The following is a 22,826-nucleotide window of genomic DNA, read 5'->3' as shown; positions in this document are numbered from 1 at the left end:
AAACTTCTGTCTTCACTTGGGGGTTTCTGTAATGTAGTGACTTCGGACACCATTGCAGGGGAAGTGGGGGGCACTGAGTTTGATTAGGGGAGTACTGGGGAGTCCCTCATACACAGAACCTAATCCGAATATGTTTAAGCTTTAGCATGTAGAGGTATAAACAGTGAGGGTACTTTTTTCTGAACCTGACCGAGAAGGAGCTACAAATTGAAGGGAATCCTAGTCTTTGGACCATTGTTTTTGAGAACTTGAAATTTGCTCTTTTGATCACGTTATGCAGGGTAAACTGACTACGTATTGAGAGCTGTGATCTCGAAGACGTGCTGCGGCCACACTGATGGGCATTCGGAACTTTCCAAGAGGAGACAGACGGTCCCATTTGAATGAAATTCATGTTGAACTACCACACAGAGTTAGACAGAACTTTATGTTCTATAAATAAGCCCTGCTTCTAGCAAGAAAGTGAAAATTCAATCCAAACATCTGATTTTATTTCAATGGATCATAGAAGCGAAGGTTGCCTTTGTGTTACAAAGTACATTCCTTTTTGTTTCAGTGTTTCTTTTGCCCTTGGCTGTGACATTGCCGAGTGTCCTGAGAGTCGCTCTGAGGACTGTGCTTGGAAAACCTCATTAGGGACCCCGTCACAGGTGATGGGGATCCCACAGCTGAATCACAGAATCCCGCGGCATTACATGCTGAAGGGAAGCTGGAGAACTATATCCTAATTTGGGGTTTTATCTCTAAAATGGGGGCACTTTCACTTGGCCACAAGCAGCTGCTAGATGCTAAGAGAGAGAGATGTGAGTAACTTCAGGTTCTTCCAATGTCATCCTCAGTTTTATTTCAACTTTATCTGATCTGAAAAGGAAAGAAAAAAACAGGTATGAATAGCCTGCTTGTATCAAGTGGGTGTTTTGCACTGTTAGTTCATCAGCCATCGCTGTGATGGAGTCGGGGAGACTGTTCAGTGAACTATTGCTGTGTGTCAAACTGCCCCCCAGACTGACTGGCTTAAACAACAAGTTACTATTTTTTTCTAAGTTTCCTGAGTTGACGGGGCTTATCTGGTGATTGGGTCAGAATCCCTGGACTCTGTCGTGTGGTCGCAGTAGATAATGGCTGTGCAATGAGTCTCCTGAAGGCGCCAACAGGCTGCTGTCCAAGGTGGTGCAGCCATATGACTGGCAATTGATGCTGGTTACTGTGGAGCTGGATGGAGCCATCGGACAGTCTCCCCGTGGCCTCTCGACATGGCTTGGGCTTCTCAAACTGTGATGATGGGTTTTGGAGAGGTCATGTCCCAGGGGTGAGCATCCCCTAGGAAAGAAAGCAGAAGATCCAGGGCCAGATAAGGGCAGTGACCACCATGGAGGCCAGGTTCTGAGCTGGAACTTCCTGAGAACAAGTTGTCCGAGGGGCGGGATGTTGGCACTGCCAGTCCAATTAGGGGTGATGCCTGCAGCTTGTGCAGGGTCCCTTCCTCTGCATATTATTGGTCAAAGCAGACTCAGCTGAGCGCGCCACGGTGGGAGCCTAATGCAGCTGGCTCAGACCCTGTGTTGGCTGGTCGGCACACTCTCAGCACGTGTGGGCTCTTCCTAAATCCACCCCATGTCCCTTTAAAGGAGAAGTAGCACCCACAAGACTGCTATGGATGTAATAGTGAGGTTTATGTAGGAGGATCTGTGAAATACAAGACGCTGTGTAAGTTGCCCCATCCGGAGTAAACCACTTTGGTTCCTGCTTCTCTAAAGCACCTGCTACCTCTAAAGCACCTGCTACTTCTTGAAATAAAACTCGTAAAATCCTAGTATTAGAGGTCAGAAGCTGAGACTTCAGAGATGATCATAGCAGAGCCTTTCATTATGCAGATGAAGGGACTGAAGTGCAGGATGAAGCGAGTCACCTAAACTCAGCTCACAAGTGAGTCCCAGAGCCGGAATCAGGACCCAGGCCTGGGTCAACCCTCTCTTCACTGTGATGTGCACCTTCGGACGGAAGTTCCATTTCATTCATTTATATCTTTAAGCCGAGTTCCATCCCCCAGCCCCATTTGGGCAGAATTAACCAAACTGGCTCAAGCCTAACACAGCTGACGAAGCACGGACTGTAACTAATTCTCTTCTGCGCTCCTCGCCCCCAGCGCCGGCCCGCTGCGCCGGCGGACTAGGCCGTGCCACGGTGCGCTCACGCCCCCTGCCGGCGCCGGGTAGGGTGTGAGTGTGCTGAGGTGGTCGGCGCGGCGCATCCTCGGCCGGCCCTGCCAGCCTGTGGTCCTCCTGCTTCGGCATCTCGCTTACTTTCTATTCTTTGTGGTTACGTTTCGTGATTAAATGGTGGGACTTTATGAACCAATTTCTCTGTGCCAAGGTTGTTTATTTTGCTTTGAAGCAGTATTCTTTAGGTGCTAACAATAAAGACCCACTCAGGCAAATGTAAGGGGGAAAAAAACATTTATGTGGGGATTACCAGGAAGAAAAGTGTTAGTTCAAACATTGAAAGCTGGTCTCAAAAAGGAATACATGAAGTAAGGATTAAAGGAGTTAGCACACATATGGAATTTCAAATACTGCCTGACATGCTGTAAGGACTATGGAGATGCTGGTTAAATAGTAATAGTAGTAGTAATAATAAAGGAGCAGAGTCCAGGCAGCTCCGAGGCTCGGCACAGCAGAGGCTGTGAACATTTTTACTCATTTCACCGTGACCGGGAAGCATTAACTGTAACCATCCTCCTGCTTTGTGTCACCCGAACCAGGATGCAGATGCCAAGGGCGCTCTGACTGGGGCCATCACGGTAGGACGGGGCACCTTGACTGGCAGGGCTGCACGTACCGTGTTGCAAGGCCGGAGAGGGGGCCTCTCAGAGGTAAATCAGAGTGCAGGCATCAAACGTAGTGGACCAGAAGGCTGGGCAGGACAAAATATTTCCCACGTGTTGTATCTTCTAGTTCCTGCGAAAATATTAAAGATTAATATAAGGTTTTTTTAAGAGGCAACTCCCAAAGATGGGGACTCACAGCTGTGAGATTTGTGATAAATCACGTTCCTTTCCCATGCCCCAAGACACCCGTTCATAAAATAGGGGAATGATGGCCACTGTCTTAGAGGTTGAAGAAGGGATCCCTGAACCACGGAGGCTTAGAGCAGGCCTGACGTACTGTGGGCACTCAGTGTTAGCTTTTACTCATTTTCCAAGAGCCCTTGGATAAAATTCACCTTACCAAGGTTTTCCCCTCCTTAAAATGTAATCAATGCTACCAGCTCCCCAAATTGCACTGACGATATTAGATGTACTAGAAAAAAAGTTGGTAACAGAGTCGATGTAAATTATAGAAAATAGTGGTTAAAATTTGTAGGAAAAGTGAGTTATTATCATCATGATTAAAGTCATTATAAATAAGAAGACAAATATTCAAATAACTGACATTACAATGTTGTGTTAGTTTCTGGTGGATGGCATGGTGACTCAGTTGTACACACACATATATACATACATGTTTTCATATTCTTTTATACCCTGGGCTATTACAAGGTACTGAATATAGTATAAAGCAAAAACAGACTCACAGAGCTAGAAAACAAGCTTATGAATTTATTATTTTTCTAACTAAATCTTTCACTATTAGAACGTGGGTTACAAGTCAACCCAGGTACAGACGGGATCCCCAGTTTCTCCTCGCACATCAGCTGTTTCCCTTTAAACCTCCCTCCCCGCAGTAGATGGAGGAAAGCCACCATCATCCTGGATGCCTCGGCTGCCTGGCAGAAAGTGGGACAAGGGCATGCGTCTGGTCCGGCCACCGGCGAGTCTTGGCAAGGGCCGAATTTCTAGATTTCTAGATTCTTGTAATGAAGGATACGGCAAAGGAGCCACAACTTCCCCTCCTGTGAAAAAAACACTCTTCAAATTCCACCCCTGGGGAATCAGTAAAACTTGAGGACCTGAGGGAATTTGCAGCAGGTGTGGAAATCCAGACAGCTATAAATTGTCACTAAATTTGGCACCAAACAGAGAAGTATTTCTGAATAATTCTTTTATGCCTGTCACGAGGATTTGGCATGCAATTCTGTGCCGCAGAGCATGCCATAAATACAATAATTTATGGTTTGTTTCTACCCAGTAATATGCAGTGTCGTACTTAACTTGGGAACAAGCACAATTAGAACTATAATCAGTTGTGACATTTTTTTGAAAAGTTTCTATTTAATTATTTTTTTTTTGCTGCAGACTGACATGAATAGCTTTTTTCTGAGAAGACAAATCATAATAATTACTCCAGAGAAAATGACAAAGGTAAATGATATTCATGCAAGAAGGCAGAACTGAACCAGAGGCGGACTGGCGGTTGCCTGTGGGAAAAGGAAGGAGAAAGATCTGCTGTTCTCGCTTGGTCACCTACCAGCACGGCCCGAGGGGCAAACGGGAAGAGGCCAAGTTCAGCCTCTGTGCTCTCCCCCCTCGTCTGTCACCTGCACGCCTCGGTGCGAGGCGGCTCCCCTCTGCACAGGGGAAAGGCGTATCTGGAGCAGAATTCTTGGACCGCCAAGCACGTTCTAACAATCTGACTTAAGGCGGACAGTGTTAATATCTGTTAGTCGATTACTTACATTTCCTCGTTTGAATGATAATACTAGTGCGCAGCCTGCTCTTGTCCTTCCAACTTGCTGGACAAGAGGCGAACGCCCTTGACTCCAGCCCTTCCGCGATTTTAAGGGCACGTGTTCATTGGTCCTGATGAAACCTGCCTCAGTCGGCCTGAGGTAGGAGGCAGGGCCAAGCGCTCTTCCTCCTGAGAAGAAAAGGGAGCGGGAACTTCTGTCAAAGTAATCTTCTTTAAACATTTTCTTCCTGTTCTTAATCTCTTGACCCTCTTACCCGTGACTTCAAGAGTCACGTACCCAGTTTGAGGCTAAATTTCACTTCCTTAATTCTCAAGGGTGGGCTGCCAGCATCCCCTTTGGTGCTCAGTGTGGTGTCCTCCTGCCCTGGGCTCAGAGTGGGACGGGAAGGACTTCACTCTGATATCCTTGTTTCCTTAGGCAGAGCACCAGCCTGGCCTGACAGCCTCAGCCCTCCCTCTCTTTCTTGGGTCTCGGTGTTTTCTTGTCTCTCTGAAGAGCACCTGGATCTCTGATCCTCCATTTTGATGGGAAGAGTCTGCTTGACTCTCTTTGGTTCTCACTAGTGACTTCTTCAGAAGGAGAACCTGAAAGACATATCTTGGACCAGGTACCCAAATCTGGCCCGTTATCTGCAGCAGCCAGAGGCCCATCCTGTAGATTGGAGCAATTCCAAGATTAACAGAAGAGGAGGAGGTTCCCGGGGCCATATGTACCCCCAAAGTTGTCCATGGGAGGGATGGAGTAAAGGGAAGCCCTCCTATAAGGGGTAACACTGGAATTCTGCCTTGAAATGTGAGAAATAAATCTATGACACCTATCATACGATGTCTGTGATGTATAGCTTCTTCTTTGAGAAGAAAAGTGAACACAGTGAAGAAAGAGAAGGGCAATCAAGGCAGACGGGGCCAGAAACACAAGGGCTACGAAGTGGGGGGAAACCTGGCATGAGGGAGGGGCGTGTGTGAACACAGCGTGACCAGGTTCGCGTAGCGGAAACAGCCGGCGAAAAGGCAATGCAGACAGGGTGTCATAAGAAGGAGAGAATTTCGGGGAGACAGGCGTCACCATCCTTATCTTACTCAGTAACAACTGGGGTCTGGCCGTGGGCCAGTCCTGTGCAATGGGACGGCGGCCCCCGAAGCACGAGCACGTGCGTGTGCAGGTGTCACTCTGTGCGGCTAACACCAGAAAGTCTCAGCCTCCAGATAAGGCAAAGCCTGTTTGCAGTCACTTAATCTCCATTAAAGACGCCACAGAACCTCATTGATTTTTCTGTTTGGAGAAAATGAGAGAAAAGCATTAACTTCATTAGGCTCACCGTCCTGATCTAAGTCCCGAGTGCTGGCTTTTACTCTTCCAGTGTGTGCACCCTGCTTGGAACCGGTACTCTGGAGGCTGTGTCTGAAAGCCGGGCTTTGGGAAATGAGTGAAGTAGAAAAGGCAGAAGAAATGAGGCTGATGGAAATGCCTGCTCTTGGGCAAGGCTGGTAAGGCTCACTCCCGTACAGACAGCTGCCGCTGCCTTCGGTGACAGCCCGCTCAGAAGCAAGTGAGACCTGCAGGATCTGGGGACGGTAACGAGATCCTGATGTGGGACGGGTCTCTTTGCCAAATGAGCATCTACCTCTGAGGGGGGCGCCTGACTCGGGATAAATCTGCAGCCACCGAGGGACGTGCATCCCTTCTGTCAGGTTAGAGCAGTCACAGAAAGTAACAGAAAGCCCTCACGCCTCCGCCCCCTCAAAACGGAAGCAGCACACAGACAGGGCTCATGTTGGCTGTAGTCACAACCTGCTACGCACGAGCCCACATCTAACCTTAGAGACTCTGGCCTTAGACGGGGGTGGGGGGGGCACACTCACCTGAGCAGGCTTAACCCTTGGTCGGCGGATTCCGGGACGAGTCGGGAAGGTGGGGCCCGGGGGATGGAACGGGGGTCACCTGAGGCTCGAGACAGTGATCACTTACCAAGCAACACAAGTGCCTCCACATTTTAACAAGTGGTGGAGCGGTGAGCACTGCCTGGTACCCAGCTCGCATTCCACACTCACCGCCGCGTTTCAACCTGATTGTGTCTGTAAAGATCCCCGTTCCTAAGTAAAAGCCCTTTTTGAGGTTCTGAGGGTTAGGACTTCAACACACCTTCCTGGGGGACACTGTTCAACCCATACACGCTTCCTTGGCATGGAAACCGGTTTCTGCAGCTTACAAAGATCTGCCGTACCTTACAGAATTGTATACAATAGGCTCTTCCTATAGACAATCCGCAACCGAGAACAGCGGTTCTCAGGTAGCTCTCGTATGCACGTGGCAAGCATTCACATTGTAACTGTAAACGGCACCTCCTCAGCACTTTACATGAAGCAGCGCCTTATGTACATATTTTTCCAAATCTTGACAACAATGCAAAATATTACTAGTCCCTGGCTTCCAACAGTAAACAGAGACTGAGAAATAAAGTAGCTTACACACGGCCGCAGAGCTGCCGAGCAGGAAAGTTGCTGATTTTTGCCTTGGAGCCAGAGGCAAGGCCACGCTGGAGAGGCTAGCGGAGGTGGGCGGGCTTTCTGCGGAACCAGAAGAACAGAAGGCAGGCTTCCAGTCAGGGTGACAGACACAATTCGTGACCCTCTTCTCTGCGTTTCATTGCAAAATGCGTCACTTTTCTCTCTTTAACTAATTAAAGACAGGTAGCATGTCCCAGAAACCGGAAGGGCATCTGTGTAGGCCAACAGCAGGGGGCGCCCGGCGGCGAGCGCCGGGTCGGGGTGGGGGTGGGGGTGGGGGGGGTCGGTGAAGCCGAGCGGCCCGCGGGGGCGAGAGCCCGGCCCTGTCGGCGGCGCGCCGAGCCTCAGGGCCTGTGAAGGGAGCGTGCGGGCACCGCTCGCGTGGGAAGGAGCCGGGCTCGGCCTAAAGCGAGGACCTTGAACCGCGTTCGCCTGAGTGGAACGGTTCCATCCGGTAGCTTGAACGCCACTGTTTTTGCGTGCCTTAGGGACGAGAGAGAAGCGACTTTGTCAACAAGAACGTCACTTGAAACACAGCCGGGGAGGAGGGCAACCTTCAGGTCACGCCAAAGACACGATGCAGAATGCAGGGCTCTGCAGTGCAGGTGGTCCCGCCGCGTCCCACGCAAACCCGCCACAAAGAGGGGAAGCGCGGCGGGAAAAGGAACTTCCAGGCGGCTGCCAAAAAAACAACCAAAGCATAGCAGCTACCACAAGAAACACACGTGGAAGCGGCTCGCTCTGGTGACAGAACTTGTGAGGCGAATCTCAAAGGAAGTTCAAGTAAGTACACTTGGAGTTCTGAATGAGGTACGAATGAAGAGCAGCTCTTCAAAGAAAACCAAGTTGAGTAAATGAGAAAAAAGTAACCGATAAATAAATAGGAACCAAGTGAAAGTGTTGGAATCAAAAAATAAAGCCACTGAAGTAAATCAGTGTAATAATATCCACGGTAAGCATTGACAACATACTACATTTAGTTCCAGAAAAAGACAGTGAGTTGGAATTTAAAATTGGAGAAATCCCCCAAATATTATAAGCATTATATATATAGCCATACATATTAGACTACATACACTATATAAAATACTATCTATTATAGTATTGCATATTTATATTAGTATGTGCAGTATTAGTATGTGTTATTAGTATATTTTATAGTATTAGTATATAAAATAATCTCTATAAGATTTTATGAGAAAGATCTCTATAGCTGTATCTATAAATGTATTATAGACTATGTATAGATATATTTATATACTATAACAGAATACAGAGAGAGCGGTAGAATACAGGTGATAGAAAAATATGAAAAAGAAGTAAAAACACAAGGAGGGGAGCATGAGCTTGAACGTGCGTCTAATACACATGACATTATATGGGGAGAAAACCAGTGAAGACATGGAAAACATTTATTCAAAGAGACAACAGCCGGATGTTTGTTAACACAGAGAAAGCCTGGTGGTCAGTGCCATGTTTCTCTGCGCTCCTTTCCTCCAGCACTGATGCTGGCTGTGGATGCCGTGCTCTCATGACTCAGCCATCCCAGCTTCATCCTCCCAGACCTCACTTTTCAGTGCTGGCCTGTGCCTCCCGCCTGGAGCTGAGCGGATGCAGCTCAGTCTTCCCCAGCTCCCGAGTACGGTCCCGGCAGCGTGTCCAGATCACACATCCAGGTGGCAAGCTGAACGGAGCCTTATTTCCTAGACCTTGGCCAGCTCCAAAGCTCGATGCTTCTCTGATGATACACCCTCTGCTGGTTTGATCGGTGACCCTCCAGCTTAAAGGATGCCGGTCCTTTCTCCCTCTGCCTTTGGTTCATCCTTTGCCAGGGCCAACTGTAGCCTCCTAACTTTCTGACTCAAAGGAGGACTTCTGTAAACCATACACAGTTGGCCCAGAACAGTTTGTTCCAACCTGAGCCATCATCAAGCGTAGCCAACTGTGGGCACAGCTGGGAACAGAACCCCCTCCGGCTTGTTACATATTCACATTTGAATTTAGAGCCACATGTTAGGAAAGGAGACAGAAATTGAAGCAGGGTTCCCATAGCTTGGAAATTCCAGAAAGGGGGCATTCCAATGACTAGGCTACTGTCTGAGAAGCATGGCCGCAAATATATCTAAAATTACATCCGCATTCAGTAGTTTCGAACTAGGAGAGATTTGCGCTGACAAATACTTGGCGGGTGACACTTGACCCTGCTATGCCGTTTCTCTCCTGGGGAAACCGAACACTTCTGCTGGAGGAGGCTGTTCTTCTCTTGTCTTTCAGATGCTTAAAACAGGTTGTACCTGGCGGCAGGGCTGCTGCCTGCCCAGAGTCACCACCAGTTTGGTTTTTTTTTTGGGGGGGGGGGGGTTCAGTCCGAGAGAAATGTGTTCAGATGCCTAATGCGTGTTTCAATGCCACTTCCAACTCATGACCCATGACATTTTTCTAAATGGTAAATTTTCTAAATGTTGAATTTCTGATTTGACAAATTTGCTCAAAGAAAAGCTATTTGTGAATGAGATAATGCAAGACATGAGCAGGCTTTCAATAAGGAGACTGTTTTTGCTACAGAAAGGTAACTTTAAGTACTCTTACTTTATCAACGTCGAACACAATGTAGATCTCAAAGGACGCACAGATGACCACAGGGGTCACAGCATCACCCATCCAGTCAGCCTCTAATGCAGAGGATGCCGTAACTACGGTGTTCAGAGCACGAGACTAAATGGCAAACACCTAGGCACTGCGGCGTTGTCGCTACGGCCGGACACAGCCATGTCTCCTTTCTCTGCTTAATTTTTTTTTTTTTTTTTTGATGGTTGAGGCATAAAACCAAACCCCTCCATGTGGCATCCATGATGCTTCCAGTTGTAACCAGGATCTGCGTTTTCATACCTCCCTCCATCCGTTTCGTCTTGTCTCCATTTCGCTTAAGCGCCTCCTGCCCATGACTTGCCTCTTGACCCCGGATGGGCCGACAGGCCGCCCCCTCCTCCTGGCGTGCATGCCCTTTCGCTGCCTCCTCGACTCTCTATTGAATCCTTATAATCCTTACAATATGTTTTAGAAAATGACTCTGGAGTCTGATGACTTGGGATCAGACCTTAGCTTTTTCATCCACAGGATGTGTGGCCCCAGGAGAGATATTTTAATTGCTCTGTCTCTTGGTTTCTTCATCTGTGAAATAAGAATAAATTATAATACCTACTTCCCACGGTGGCTCTGAGAATTAACTGAGATGATGCAAGTCAATCTTAGAACTGTGTCTGACGTACAGTGAGTGCTCAATACACAGTAACCGTTTCTAATTTTCTCCTCTTCTATGCAGGTCAATTCCAGTTTCACTTCCTGGGGAGATTTGCCATTGGCTCCTCTAAACCCTGTGATAATGGTCAGTTGGCCAGTGTGGAAGAAGGGACATTGTGGGATTCCCTAAGCCTACGGAATTCCTTGCAGCTTCCAGTCACACTCTCTTGCTTCCTTAGTTCAACGATTTGGCTTAGGCTGATGAACTTAATGATGAGAGAAAGGCTAGTTAACAACCAGCACCAAATGCCAGAAGCTTAAGTGGGCTCATCTTAAACCATCAACTTGAGCCACCAGGGGATACAGCCAGAGTGGTGACCACAGGCAAGATGAGCAGAAGAGTCACCCAGCAGGTGCCAGCCCAGGTTGCTGACCACACAGTCATGTGCAGAGAAAACAGCTGTTCAAAGCTACTCCTTTAGGGGGATGGTCTGCGACTCAGGAGTAGATCGTGAATCCACAGCATGGTCTGCAATGCCTTGTACTGGACTGAGCCCTCTGGTCCCATTATTAGATTTTCTAATTTTTAAAAATCCTAAAATAAAAGTCTTTGTCAGCCCGCATGCAATAGACAAAGAAACTCAATCCCAAACAGGTGCTAAAAATCAGAGAACAAATTTACAAAGCACTTGAACACATCTCCCCTCTTCCAGAGGGGTTTAGGAAGACGATGCAATGGCTCTCGTGTATGCCTGCCTTTCTCACCCACTTCTGTTTTTCTAAAAAACTAGCTTTGGTATATTTAGTTGGTAGTATTGTGGATGGCCCAGACTTCCTGAGAAGACGATGTCAGTTGCAGGTTGTAACACCAGGTGAGGCTCCTCTGCACGTGTTCCCCAGAAGGACCCTCAATGTTCCAAAAACAAAAATAAGTTTTATTGAGCCAAAATGTTTTAAAAACCAAAATATTTTACAGAAAAAAATCTTGATTTGCTTGGCTTTCATTGAAAACATCACATACACTCTGGAAGCACTGAACCAACATTCTGGTAAAAAATGTGTGGCTGTGTTTGTTCATCAGCTTCCTTCTTAAGATGGGCCATGTGCTCCCCTGTCCGCACGGTGCACTCCACTGTACTGACTCCCTGCTGCACAGCAGTCCGAAGGGTCCTTACAGGAGAGAAGCAGGAGGGCCAGAGTCAGCGAGCAGGAGATACGACAGTGGAAGTAGATTGCAGTGATCTGAAGAAGGGGCCACAAGGCACAGAGCTCCAAGAAGGTGGAAAGGGCAAGGAAACTTCTCCTCCAGAGCCTTCAAGAGAAACGAGCCCCACGGACACCTTAACTGCAGCTCACTCAGACTGATGTTCAACAGATGACCTCCAGATTTTTAAGATAGTACATTTTTGTTGTTTTCAGCCACGAAGTTGGGAAGAATTTGTTCTAGCAGCAAAGCTAGCTTAATACACTTCCTTGTCAAAGCATACTGTTGTCCCCAGTGAAGAAGCTGTAAATCATGGGATTCCAAAGAAAAGGCAGTGACACCTGACACAACACAGAAACCCAGCCTGCTCCCTTCCCTGATGTGGACACCCTCCTGGCACGCAGGAAGGACGTGGAATTGGGAGGTCAGTTCCCTGATACGATGTCAGGCAGTCTTTTAAATACTGTGAACTCCTTTCCCTCTGCCTCGTGCTTGGACGAGGACAATGCCTACAGTCATGACGAAAGGAGCAACATGGGTCAGGCAAATTTTCAAGTGTGCTGCTGGCTACTGTTCAGAATTATTTCACTCATCCAAAGGGTTGATAATAAAAAGGCCACCACATCCTGGGCAGCCTTCGCAGCATCCTTACCAACTCCTCCAGTGTCACCCTTTTACTTTAATTCTCCTTCCCCTCCTTTTTCTTGACTCCTGTCTCCAGGAGGGGACGTTGGCAGGGGGCTCTGCCTGCACACACTTCCTCCAGAGCAGAGAACAAAAGGACGTGGACCAGTTCCACAGACAGGCGGAAATGGCTATCCTCTCTTTCCTCCCGCCCCCATGCCCTGCTGGTGTGAGCTCTTCCCTGCCAAGCAATTAACATTTCAGACTCATTTTTTCAACTTCATAAAACTTTTTATTTCTGATCTTTTATTTGGGCCATGTTTTACTTTTCATAATACATTTTTCATAATTTACCATTCATTTACATTTCAATTAAGGATGCTGGCTGTTTGTAAAAGCTACCCTGATGGGGGAGTGTGAAATAAATTATTGAAGTTGCTGTAATCTGCACTTCCATTACCTCCTCATTTGCCCTAATGACACTGAAAAGATCGTTGCCCTCAATATAGCTCACCCCAGGAACACAAATTCCCTTTGGAGCCCAACACAAGGAAGCTGGGGATATTTGCACGTGGTGCCGGCTGTTTTAATGAGACAGTTGGTGGCTGGACATCACCCTGGGAATCTTCATCCAGGAAGAGTCTCAAATAGAAATTAAACTGCATCCAGGGCCTCCCAAGAAGATGCCTACGGGCGTGAATAATGAACGTTTAACAAGAAAGCCATTTGATGGCTATCACTACAGTCATAATTCCCTTGTTTTTTTGGCACCCAGTTTGCACAGATTATTTTGCTTCAAGCAGGGAGAGAGGGTGGAAGGCATGGCACTAAGTATATTAGGAACCTGCTATGTAGCAGACCTTTTCTAAGGACGTCTGCATCTCATCCCCCAAGAATTCTAAGCCATTGGGAAAACTGGTGTGTATCAAGTCATTACAATGTCTGTTATAAGCGGGAATAACAGAAGGAATAAAACAAGCATTTATTGAGCTCCTACTATGTTTGATGCAATTGGAAAGTGCATTTTCTTCCTGATATTTTCTGCTTTACCTTATCCCTTGTGCCTTATTACCAGCAGATACAAATCAGAACTAGTCATTATTGCAAATGTATCATGGATCAGAACATCTTTATCACCCCAAAGACAAAAGCTGTTTTTTTTTTTTAAAAAAAAAAAACCTTGCTTAAATATGTGTTCTTCTTCTTTGCTAAGGAACTGGAGCACACTCGTAATGTTAAGTGACAAATTCTCCCACCTGTTTGGCCCAATGCACTTCTTTGAAGCTTCCTTTCAGAAATCCCTCCTCTGCCCTCAGAGCTGGCGCTTATTCTGGGCACCACAGAGAACATGCCCGGTGGCACCAGACCCATCTGAGGTGTTAGCCCACCTCTCAGCTCTCCTGTTTCCCAGCTCCCTGACATGTTTTCCTCTGTACACCCTCTCTCCTTGCTTTATTTTTGTTACACAAAACTCTCTTCCTAACTAGACCGTGACTTTCTGGGTACCGCTCCCCTCCCCACCCAGCTCCAGGACTCCCCCTCATCAGCTCTGAGATCACATCTGTGATGTGACTCTTCATTCTCTTTCCTGCTCTGAGCATCACTTTAGGATTATAATTTCTCGTCCTGCATCAGGCATTGGTTTCACAAACCTTTTACGATGCACCCATTCATTCATTCAGAAAGTGATTTGGATCATGTTTACAAACGTTTCCATTTCTCAGATAATCCTTAAGAAACCATTCCATCGCTCATGTTCTATGGTATGTGAATCTGGTAGACAGAGCCCTGGCTTTACTCCTGGCGCTAACAATTATCAGTTGTGGGAATGACTCCGGAAGTTCAGCTCTGCGAATGGTACGCATTCAGGAACAATTGCCACTGAGACTAAGAGCCGCACCTCTGCGCTTCAGACCCACGGGCTGATGAGCTACCTGCACTTCACATTAGGGGGGAGCGTTGCACACTTTGCCTGTGATTTGTGCATCTGGCGTTTCCACTGGTGTTCCCTCACCCTCCATCCAAATGGCAGCGTTGCCTCTTTCACATTAAATAAATCAGAGGTAAAAGAAGAAAACAAGGGAATTTTTCAGCAGATGGCTCCGATTGCCTCAGCTGTATCGTTGCTGATCTAGGAGACTGACATTTTTGCACCACAAGATAAGTATCAAATTATATGCAAATGGGACTTCAGCTCCCCTAAACTGCAGTATATCCTCAGACATAAAGCGAATTGTTTCCTTTTTTCTTTTTCTTTCTTTCTTTTTTTTGGGGGGGGATGGGGGGTTCTTTGTGATGTATGGCATTGACAGAAAACATCTGACATGTTTTACAAATAATAATTTGTTTAATCAGAATAGTCACCAAAATCAGATAGCTCATTCAGATATAAGTTTGGAGCAAAAAGTCAAGAGTTATTGTCTGAAGGTGCCAGACTGCAGAACGACATAATAGATTAGGAGAGCTAAAATTTGGGTTCTAGTCTGCAATGCAATTATTAATACGTCCAAGAAATTTTAACACGCACCATGACATCCTTTCTATGGTTGACACGTCTGAGAAATGGGGCTGGCAAGCCTTTCCTATATACAAGGTACCAGTGAGGATAAAATAAAATGGCAAATTAGAATATACAAGAGCTCTTGTGTTTATTACAGTTTCCAAGTGAGTTCAGAGAAAATGGCTCAGAGTAACTCATACCAGGACCCAAAGGTGTTATTGCTGTAGCTCAGACTTTTCCAAACCTTGACAGCATGGAAATTTCAGACCGGATGATTCTCTGACGGGGGGAGGGGGGGCGGGGAGAAGCTGTCCTGTGCTTTGCAGGGTGTTTGGCAGCGTTTCTGGGCTCCATCCACGAGCTGCCGGCATCACCTCCCCAGCGGCGACCACCCAGAGTGTCCACAGACATTGTCCAATGTCTCCAGGGGAACCTTTCTTTCAAAACCACGTCAGCTAAATCCTACTGGTTCTGGAGTTTTCCCTTTGGCTCTTTGGGTTTTAAATCTCAATTTTTAAAAACCTGCAAAGGTGATCTGCCTCAAGAGAACTGGCTCACAGTGACCAAAATTGTACGGGGCCGATGGAGACATCAGACGTCAATTTAATGTTTAAACTGCAGAATAAAAATGGCAGCTGGCCCACTGGAATGCCCTTGCTCGTGCACGCTGATCAGCGCGCTCCCGCCTGTCGGGGTGTCTATGCATAGAACCGCATTGTCATCCTAAGGTTGCTTGGCGAGGACCCTGGGTTCAGAGCAATGAAAGTGAGTTGGATCATTGCAGTAGTGTCTCCATGGAACCAGGAGACAGTAGCCAGCCCCTGGGCAGAGCTGCATCCACACTGACAAGTTGTTTTTCTTTGGCCCTTCTCCTTTCTTCAAGAGTCTGTGAGTCCTGGCTCTGCTTCTTTTGTATCTTTTATATATGTTGTTGGTTTTAAATTCCGTTGATTAAGCGGCTTTCTTGACTACAGTTACCTTCATGGTGTGGGTTTCCTGTAGTCTACTTATCCTGAGAGACATCCTGTGATGTGGGGTGGGGCTTGCTCTTCCAAAAGCACAGCAACGAGCTTGATCACGCACCTGCGCCAAGGTACCCACACTTTTATTTCTGAGGACGTGATTCTGAAACATGTGCCATGCTCATTTTTAATTAATGGTGTTAGCAAAACTGTTGAAGATGCTGAAAATGATGATGATGATGAAAAAAGATCACTGTCACTTCCTGTGAGCTCAGATACTGTGGGCTCTTTGTGCTCCCACTGACATGGCTTCATAACACTTCTCTGAGCAGGGTCAGGTGGAAAGGCATGAGCTCTGTGTACCTGGTAACACTCCCATCCTCCCTCCTTTTCACCAGTAACCAGGGCCTCGCCACCACTGCCTGGCTGTGAGATCAAGGTTAACCTCAAGAGCCCAGGAATGCTGGGACTCCCGAGTCATCTTGATTCCCTGGACTCTGATCTCCATGTGGCTCTTTGAGCAGTAAGGCAGCACCACGCTGGCCCCTGCGTTCCCCCTTCCCTCCTTGTCTTGCTTTATGTGCTCTCCTTAGCGACCATCAACATGTGCACACTACATAGTGTGCTTATTTATTTGATTATCCCCCCATGGTCATTGCAGCCCCAAGGAGACATATTTTTTCTATTTTTTTTTCATTTCTGTCTTTCCAGCACCTGGAACAGTGCCTAGCAGACAATGGGTGTTGGATAACTAAGTAGAATTAGTGAATGAATGAGTGAAAGGATGAATGAAGGTGGGTAGAGTAGAAATGAACTATTTTGGAAATTTGGAGTAAGAGGAATGTGCCTTGGAGAGCATCAGGGAAGGCTTCATGCAGATGGTTGGTTGGGAACACAGTGATGACAGTCCCATCTCCAAATGCTTAAACATTGTTGACTCCTTCACTGTTGACCTTTTCCAACAACCTCATATCCGCCGCTCCAGAGAGCATAAAAAAGAAAGAGAAAATAAACCTCCTCTCATTCTACTTAGTGACCATTCTGTAACCTGCCTACTTCTGAGAAGTATCCAGCTTTCCTGCTCGGCTCCCAGGGACACTGATAATGACACAGTGATAGGACTGGGCATCTTTCTTTGGCTTAAAAATCTTGTTCATCCAGCCCTTGGTGTAGCTCTGGAGTCTATTGGTACCCACAATCCCATGAGAAACACCCTATCAACTAGATTGTCACTCCTCTATCTTACCCCAGTCTTCTTTCTGGGAGAGAGAGAGCTCATACAGATGACTCACCATTCACCTAGCCCCCCCCCCCCAGCTGGACATCTGGGAGCAGGGCTGGGAGTCAGACTCTGCAGGCAGCCAGATACACACGTTGCCCATTCTAGTTCATCACTTCTGAAATTACTTACTTCCTTCAACCCCTTATCTCTAACCTCGTTTACGCAAACCCTGATGTCCTGGATTACCGTCACTGCCTCCTCACGCAAACATAGATTCCTCTCTAACCAATATTTTCCTCAATAAAGCAAAATAAAAAATTGTCTACTACCATTCTATGATTAAAACCCCCAGACTGTTCCCAAATTTCTTCTCAAGTGTGTTCTCTCTTCTCCATCCCCACCCTCATCCATTACATCAGTAAGTTGAGCTAATGGATGCTCACCTCCGGGTGCTTACTATGCCCCCCTGGAGGTCTCATGTGGAATTACAACCAGTCTCTGCCTTGAGGTTGACTCCCTAACCCAGCTGAGACAAACCAAGCCTATCCTCTTTCTTCCTTATTTAAAAACATTCCATGTCCGTCTAAAGTTTTCAGGAAAAGTCCCAAACCCTTAGCTTGACAATTAAGCCTTTGCATGTGGCCCTGACACACTTTCTGGGCTCCTCTCCCACTGCAGCCCTTCCTCGTGCTCTATGTGTAACTGTGATCATGCAGCTGAGGTCCTTGGGTGGGTCACACTCCTTTATGCCCACCGTGGGTTCCCTCTGCCTGCCATGCCCTCCAGGGCTTGTCTTGATGATTTCTGTTCATCCTTCAGGAATTAGGTATTCCCTCACTCCAAGAGTCCCACTTTTCCCTAAGTCGCCAGATCTGCGTCGTGTTTAGGGCTGTCACAGCGTTCTGCGAGGGGCAGTGTATGTCAGTGTGTGGGCACAGACTCCAAGCAAGGCCACCTGGGGGTGGTGGCCGCTCTGCGCAATGTGGGCAGGTCATTTCACCTCCCTGTACCCCAGACTTCCCATCTGTAAAATGGGAGTAATAAGAGCGCCTATTTCATAGGGTAATCATAAGACTATGAGTTTATATGTGTACAGCACACACAGGAAGTGCTATCTAAGTGATGCCACCATCATCTCTAACACAATAGTGCATCAGATCCTCACAGACTTGTATGTGCAAACTTAACATACAGCAGGTATGCTTTATAAATGTATTTTAAAAGTATGTCTGGACTTGACCAGTGAGAAGGCACCCAGTAAAAATCAAGCTCCAGGGACAGCAGTGTGCATGACCCATTAGATATAATGAGGAACAATGGGAAATTCCTAATTCTGAGGAGTAATCCTCATGATTCCCATCAAGAATGAAATGGTCCACTTTATGGTCATTGAGGAAAGAAAACTTAAATGTTTAGAAAAGCCAATTCTAAAATCAGGAAACACAAATATGACCTGGTTAATTATATTTGTTCTCCTAATTATAGTCAAATAAATGACTCAAATATATTAAATCTGTGTTAGTTGTGCACTTCACAAGGTCATATAGTGTGGGGAGGAGGAGCTGAGAGGAAGATTTGGGCAAAATGAGGTCCAGGTGACCTGTCCATCGGCAGTGAGGTCATGGCCAGTGCTTGAATGTGCTCTCTCAGCCTCAGTTTCCTCACGTGTTACTTTGGAAATAATTTTTATCCTACAAATTTCACTGGGCTCTTTAAAGCATAAGATGAGCTAATGGATGCAGCTCTACTGTGCAAAATGAAGAGGATTATGCAAACTGTGCAAAGGGGCTGTTGTCCGAGACAAAGTGGAGTGAGGTCAAGGGGGTCTTCAACTGTGCATGTCTCTGGTCAAGAAAGCATGTGTCAGTGCTTTGAACTGATGAAAAAAAGTGACCCATGGACCTAAACCTTCCTTATTTCTGACCTTTCCTATTCTTGTCTTTTCTTTTCTTTTCTTTTTTTTCTCTCTCTCCCACTGAATCTAAATAAGACAGTATTCTGCTGACAGGAAAAGAAATACTTAGCCCCTCCATTCGTCTGAATACACAGATACATGGTTAGAACCATGAGAATGACTTCAGCCCCTGGCAAGATCATTTCATATTGTTCAGAATCTGCTCTACCCCCCCCCCCCCGCAGGGCAGAGGGGAAAAAAAAATAGCTCTTTCTGTTTTTCCCTCAAGGTGAGAAATCATAAAATGAAGATAGAGCCCGAATGATACAACTGGAAAAATACAGCCAGGAGCTCAGGGATTCTCAGGCTGTCAATTTGGCTTTAGAGATGAGGTGGGGAAAGGATGCTGGGCGTCTGAACGGAGCTGAGAGGAGTGGGGGAGGCAGAGGCGGGGACGATGGGCAGGTGGAGATCGCCAGAGTAAGGGCGACAGACACCCGCAGCCGTGCTGGCGCCCCCTCACTCTGATTCACCGAGCGTGCGTTGCCGCGCCCCCACCGCTGTGCCTGAGCAGAGGATTTTTGACTATGGAGTCAACCACAGTAGGTGGAGCCTGGCAGAAAGGAAGGGCACGTTTAGAGATGAGGTTGCATTTGTAAGCATGACGGCCGTGAAGACATAAGCAATGGATTCAGTATTTATTGTATGCATTCAACAAACCTTTATTTAGTACTTTATTTATTTTTTTGCTTTATTTTATTTATATATATACATTTTTTAAATTTTGCTTTATTTATTTATTTTAGGGCTTTATGTGCATGCCAGGCATTGCAGCAGGCGCTGGGCATAAATTACAATGACTAGGTAGGTCCATGATGAAAAAGATTCAGAGTTTCTTGGGAAGCAAATTCTGAAACATTCTGTGTGTGTATATCACGGGAGGTGTGACCATTTGGGTAGGTCTGAATGCTGCAAAAGCAGACTATGGTCGGAGGACACCCAAGGGATCAGAAGAGCCTTCCCGGAGAGCGGCGTCTGGAAGAGTCAGCCCTGTTTAGCAAGGACAGACATTCCATTGGCCCCTAAAACTATTCTTCCCCCAAACACATTCCTCCTCTGTGCTTCCAGCACAGAGAATACACTGTCATCCGCTCGGCTGCCTGAGCTGAGTCAGAAACCCGAGTGTCCACCTGGATGCCTTCCTTCCCTCCGTCTGACACAGCTGGTGGCAGAGGAAGGTCCCCATGTGGGGCGCAGCACAGAGGTGGGCGTGGCCACACTGGGGATGGGGGCCGCCGCCCCAGGGACCTGGGAGGGCGAGGCCGGTCAGGACGGTGGGTAAACACGACTCAAGGACGTGAATTTTCTCTTAACGAGTTCTCGTTGCTAACCTTCACCCTTCAGTCAGCCTGACCCAAAAGGAGTTTCAACAAATACGTGAATTAAATTCAAAGCCTCCAAGGACCTCTCAGAAATAAAAACAAACAAATAACAACAGCAACAACACGCTACAAAGTAACTTGGAACAAAATGGAAGGAAATGAGGGCTCACGTTTGCATGCAGGGAGTTTTAAGTACTCTGACATACGCCTGTCTGCCACCCTGGGAGATGGATGGCGCTGACACCTCCATGCCTCCCCTCCACGTGCCTGGGGTGAGAGAGGTCACTGGCTCTCAGAGGAAGAAACGGGACCTGAAAGTCAGATTTTTCTGACTCCCGTCATGTCCTGCAAAATGCCACGTAGCTCTCTGATTGGCGCCGTGGCTTGACAGGACATCACATCAGCTTACCGTTTGTAAAAGCTCTTAGGAAGAGCTGATTCTTGCCATCCAGAAACCTCAGCGCTCTGACGCGATGCTCTTTTGAAAGTTAAGCATGTGTGGGACCACATAGAGGGCAGAAGGATGCAATGGCTATTTGAAGAGCTTACAGATGCTTTTTGCCCTATGTTGCACGGCAAGAAAACAATGGACTCTGCAGTGTAAAACAATGAGAGCTTTAAGAGATCACCGTTTGTGGAGGGACAATAAGACCACCCCTTGGTCTTGCTGCAGAGAACGTGTGTCTTCCTAAGGCGACCAGCCCGGCTGAGTTTTGACCGCCCAACAGCACCAGCCATAGGGTGCTTAGAAATAGATCAATGACAATTTAAAAAAAATTTTTTTTTTATCTTTCATGTTCTGGGCTCTTAAATAAGCTTCTTAATCTTCCTGGATCTCAGTGACCCTGTATGTGGGAAGCTTGACAAAGCCGCACTCCCACAGTCCTCGTCAGGATTAGGTGAGATCACGTTCACTGTGGACACAGATGTTCCCGATCAGAAAGGCAGGGCCCTTGGATGCTGGCTTCAAGTCCTATGCCTGTCACTTTCCTGCAAAATCTGTGCCCAAGCATCAGACCTTTCGGACCCCCAGTCTGCTTGTGTGCAGAAGGAGACTTGGAGTGAACATTTCATAGAGTAGTTGTGAGATTCTGTATATAAACAGCCTAACACAGCGCATGGAAGTCGTAAGTGCTCAAATGTGGTAGCTGTTTTCACAATTAATCCGAAAGTACTTTGCTGACCAGAGCCTCCTAAATGTCAGTCTTCATTATTGTTTCTATCAAGACAAAATCAAGATAATTATATCTTAGAAGTATTATTCTATTGGCCAGTTAGACAACATTAACTTTTCAGACTCATAAATCGAAAGTATTGGGAGCATCGACTCTGCAGCTCACCCTTTCTGCCACAATATTTAACACGATTTTTTAAAAAGACATTGGATCAGCCTGGAATGATAAGTCTGCATCCTGCCTGACTCCAGGGAATGAAATTATATCATAAACATTATAATTGATAGCTGCAAAATAACTTTATAGCTTGGGTAGCTCTTTCAAATTTGTTTTTTTATTTTTTCACTTGATCCTCACAAGAACACAGCCAAATGGATGAAGAGACTTTATCTAATATCACAGAACTAAAGATTAGTCCCTTCCAAGCCTAGGTAATGATGTTGAAAGTCCACAGAAGGAGGTCTTAGATCTTCCAGTTTGAAGACCTGCATATTCTTCATGAGCACACTCTGCCTTCCAAGACCCGCCAGCGACAAAGAGAGAAAGTAAACTACAGCAAAGGAGAAGTGGGTGTGCTCTGCATCTGCTGGTGGTGGATTCTCCGTCAGTGTGGGAGTGTCTATGCAAGGCTGGAGAGCAACTGGCAGAGACTTTATTAAAAGAATCAAAGTATCAGATTCTGAAGGAAAACGATTATGCAACCCTCATTCATTCTGGACATCTTCCCTGAATGCGTTTTCTATGGCAGATGCTGGAGACAAAGAGATGCAGAAAGAAAACTCCCTGCCTTCAAGGAGCCCTGGTCTTGTTGGGGAGACAGTGGCGTTAGCGGACAATTACAAGGCAAGGTGGGAAAACCGGCGGCTCTCTCAGGTCTGAAAGGCTCGCCGAGCGTAGTGAAGAGGGTGACCTGACCCTGTCTGAGTCGGCAAGGGTGATTCAGTTTTGACCCGGTGAATACCACCCCAACGACATTCCAGGAGAAGGGCACAGCATGAGCTAAGCCACGACAGGTGGCCTGAGAGCAGCATGGCAGGCGAGGAGAGCCACAGCAGATCCCCAGTGCTGAAAAGCAACCATGTGCCCAGCAGAGAGGGCCAAGCCGGAGGCTGGGCACAGGGGCGGGATCCTTGAATGTTGCAGTAAGTTTCTAATTTCTGCTTGAAGTTCCCTTCAATGTCTTAGATCCTTTGCTCTCAAGGAGCTTACGGTCTTAATAGAGAAAGAAGGAGGGAAAAAGGAAAGGACACCAATTTTTCCTTCCAATCTACTTCCTTCCGTGTCAGTCCAGTGAATCAACCATCAAGCGCACACAACATGTGAGCTTACCGTAATTACGGACAAGAATTTATTCTAGCTGTGTTACCACGCCCAGGCTCCACAACCCCCGTGGAGCCCACAGCCTGTGCAGTTCGCAAGATGACCCTCATCGCACAGCTCGTATTTCCTCTGGAAAGACAGTTCAGGCTTCTTGTCTACACTTGGCT

At 46.9% G+C, this 22,826-nt stretch overlaps 1 long non-coding RNA gene across 1 annotated transcript; it reads right to left on the bottom strand.

The window, feature by feature from the left end:
• Positions 1 to 648: 648 nt before the first annotated feature.
• On the bottom strand, positions 649 to 4,790 carry LOC116659746. The gene is made up of 3 exons (XR_004315081.1): positions 4,615 to 4,790; positions 2,839 to 2,957; positions 649 to 861 (listed from the first exon to the last, which is right to left on the bottom strand). It is a non-coding gene; the product is annotated as an uncharacterized LOC116659746 (long non-coding RNA).
• Positions 4,791 to 22,826: the final 18,036 nt, after the last annotated feature.

This window comes from Camelus ferus, chromosome 25 (assembly GCF_009834535.1).
Source record: "Camelus ferus isolate YT-003-E chromosome 25, BCGSAC_Cfer_1.0, whole genome shotgun sequence".
Taxonomy (NCBI): Eukaryota; Metazoa; Chordata; class Mammalia; order Artiodactyla; family Camelidae; genus Camelus; species Camelus ferus.
Note: the sequence above shows the minus strand (reverse complement) of the source record. Positions and strands in the feature narration are given on the sequence as shown.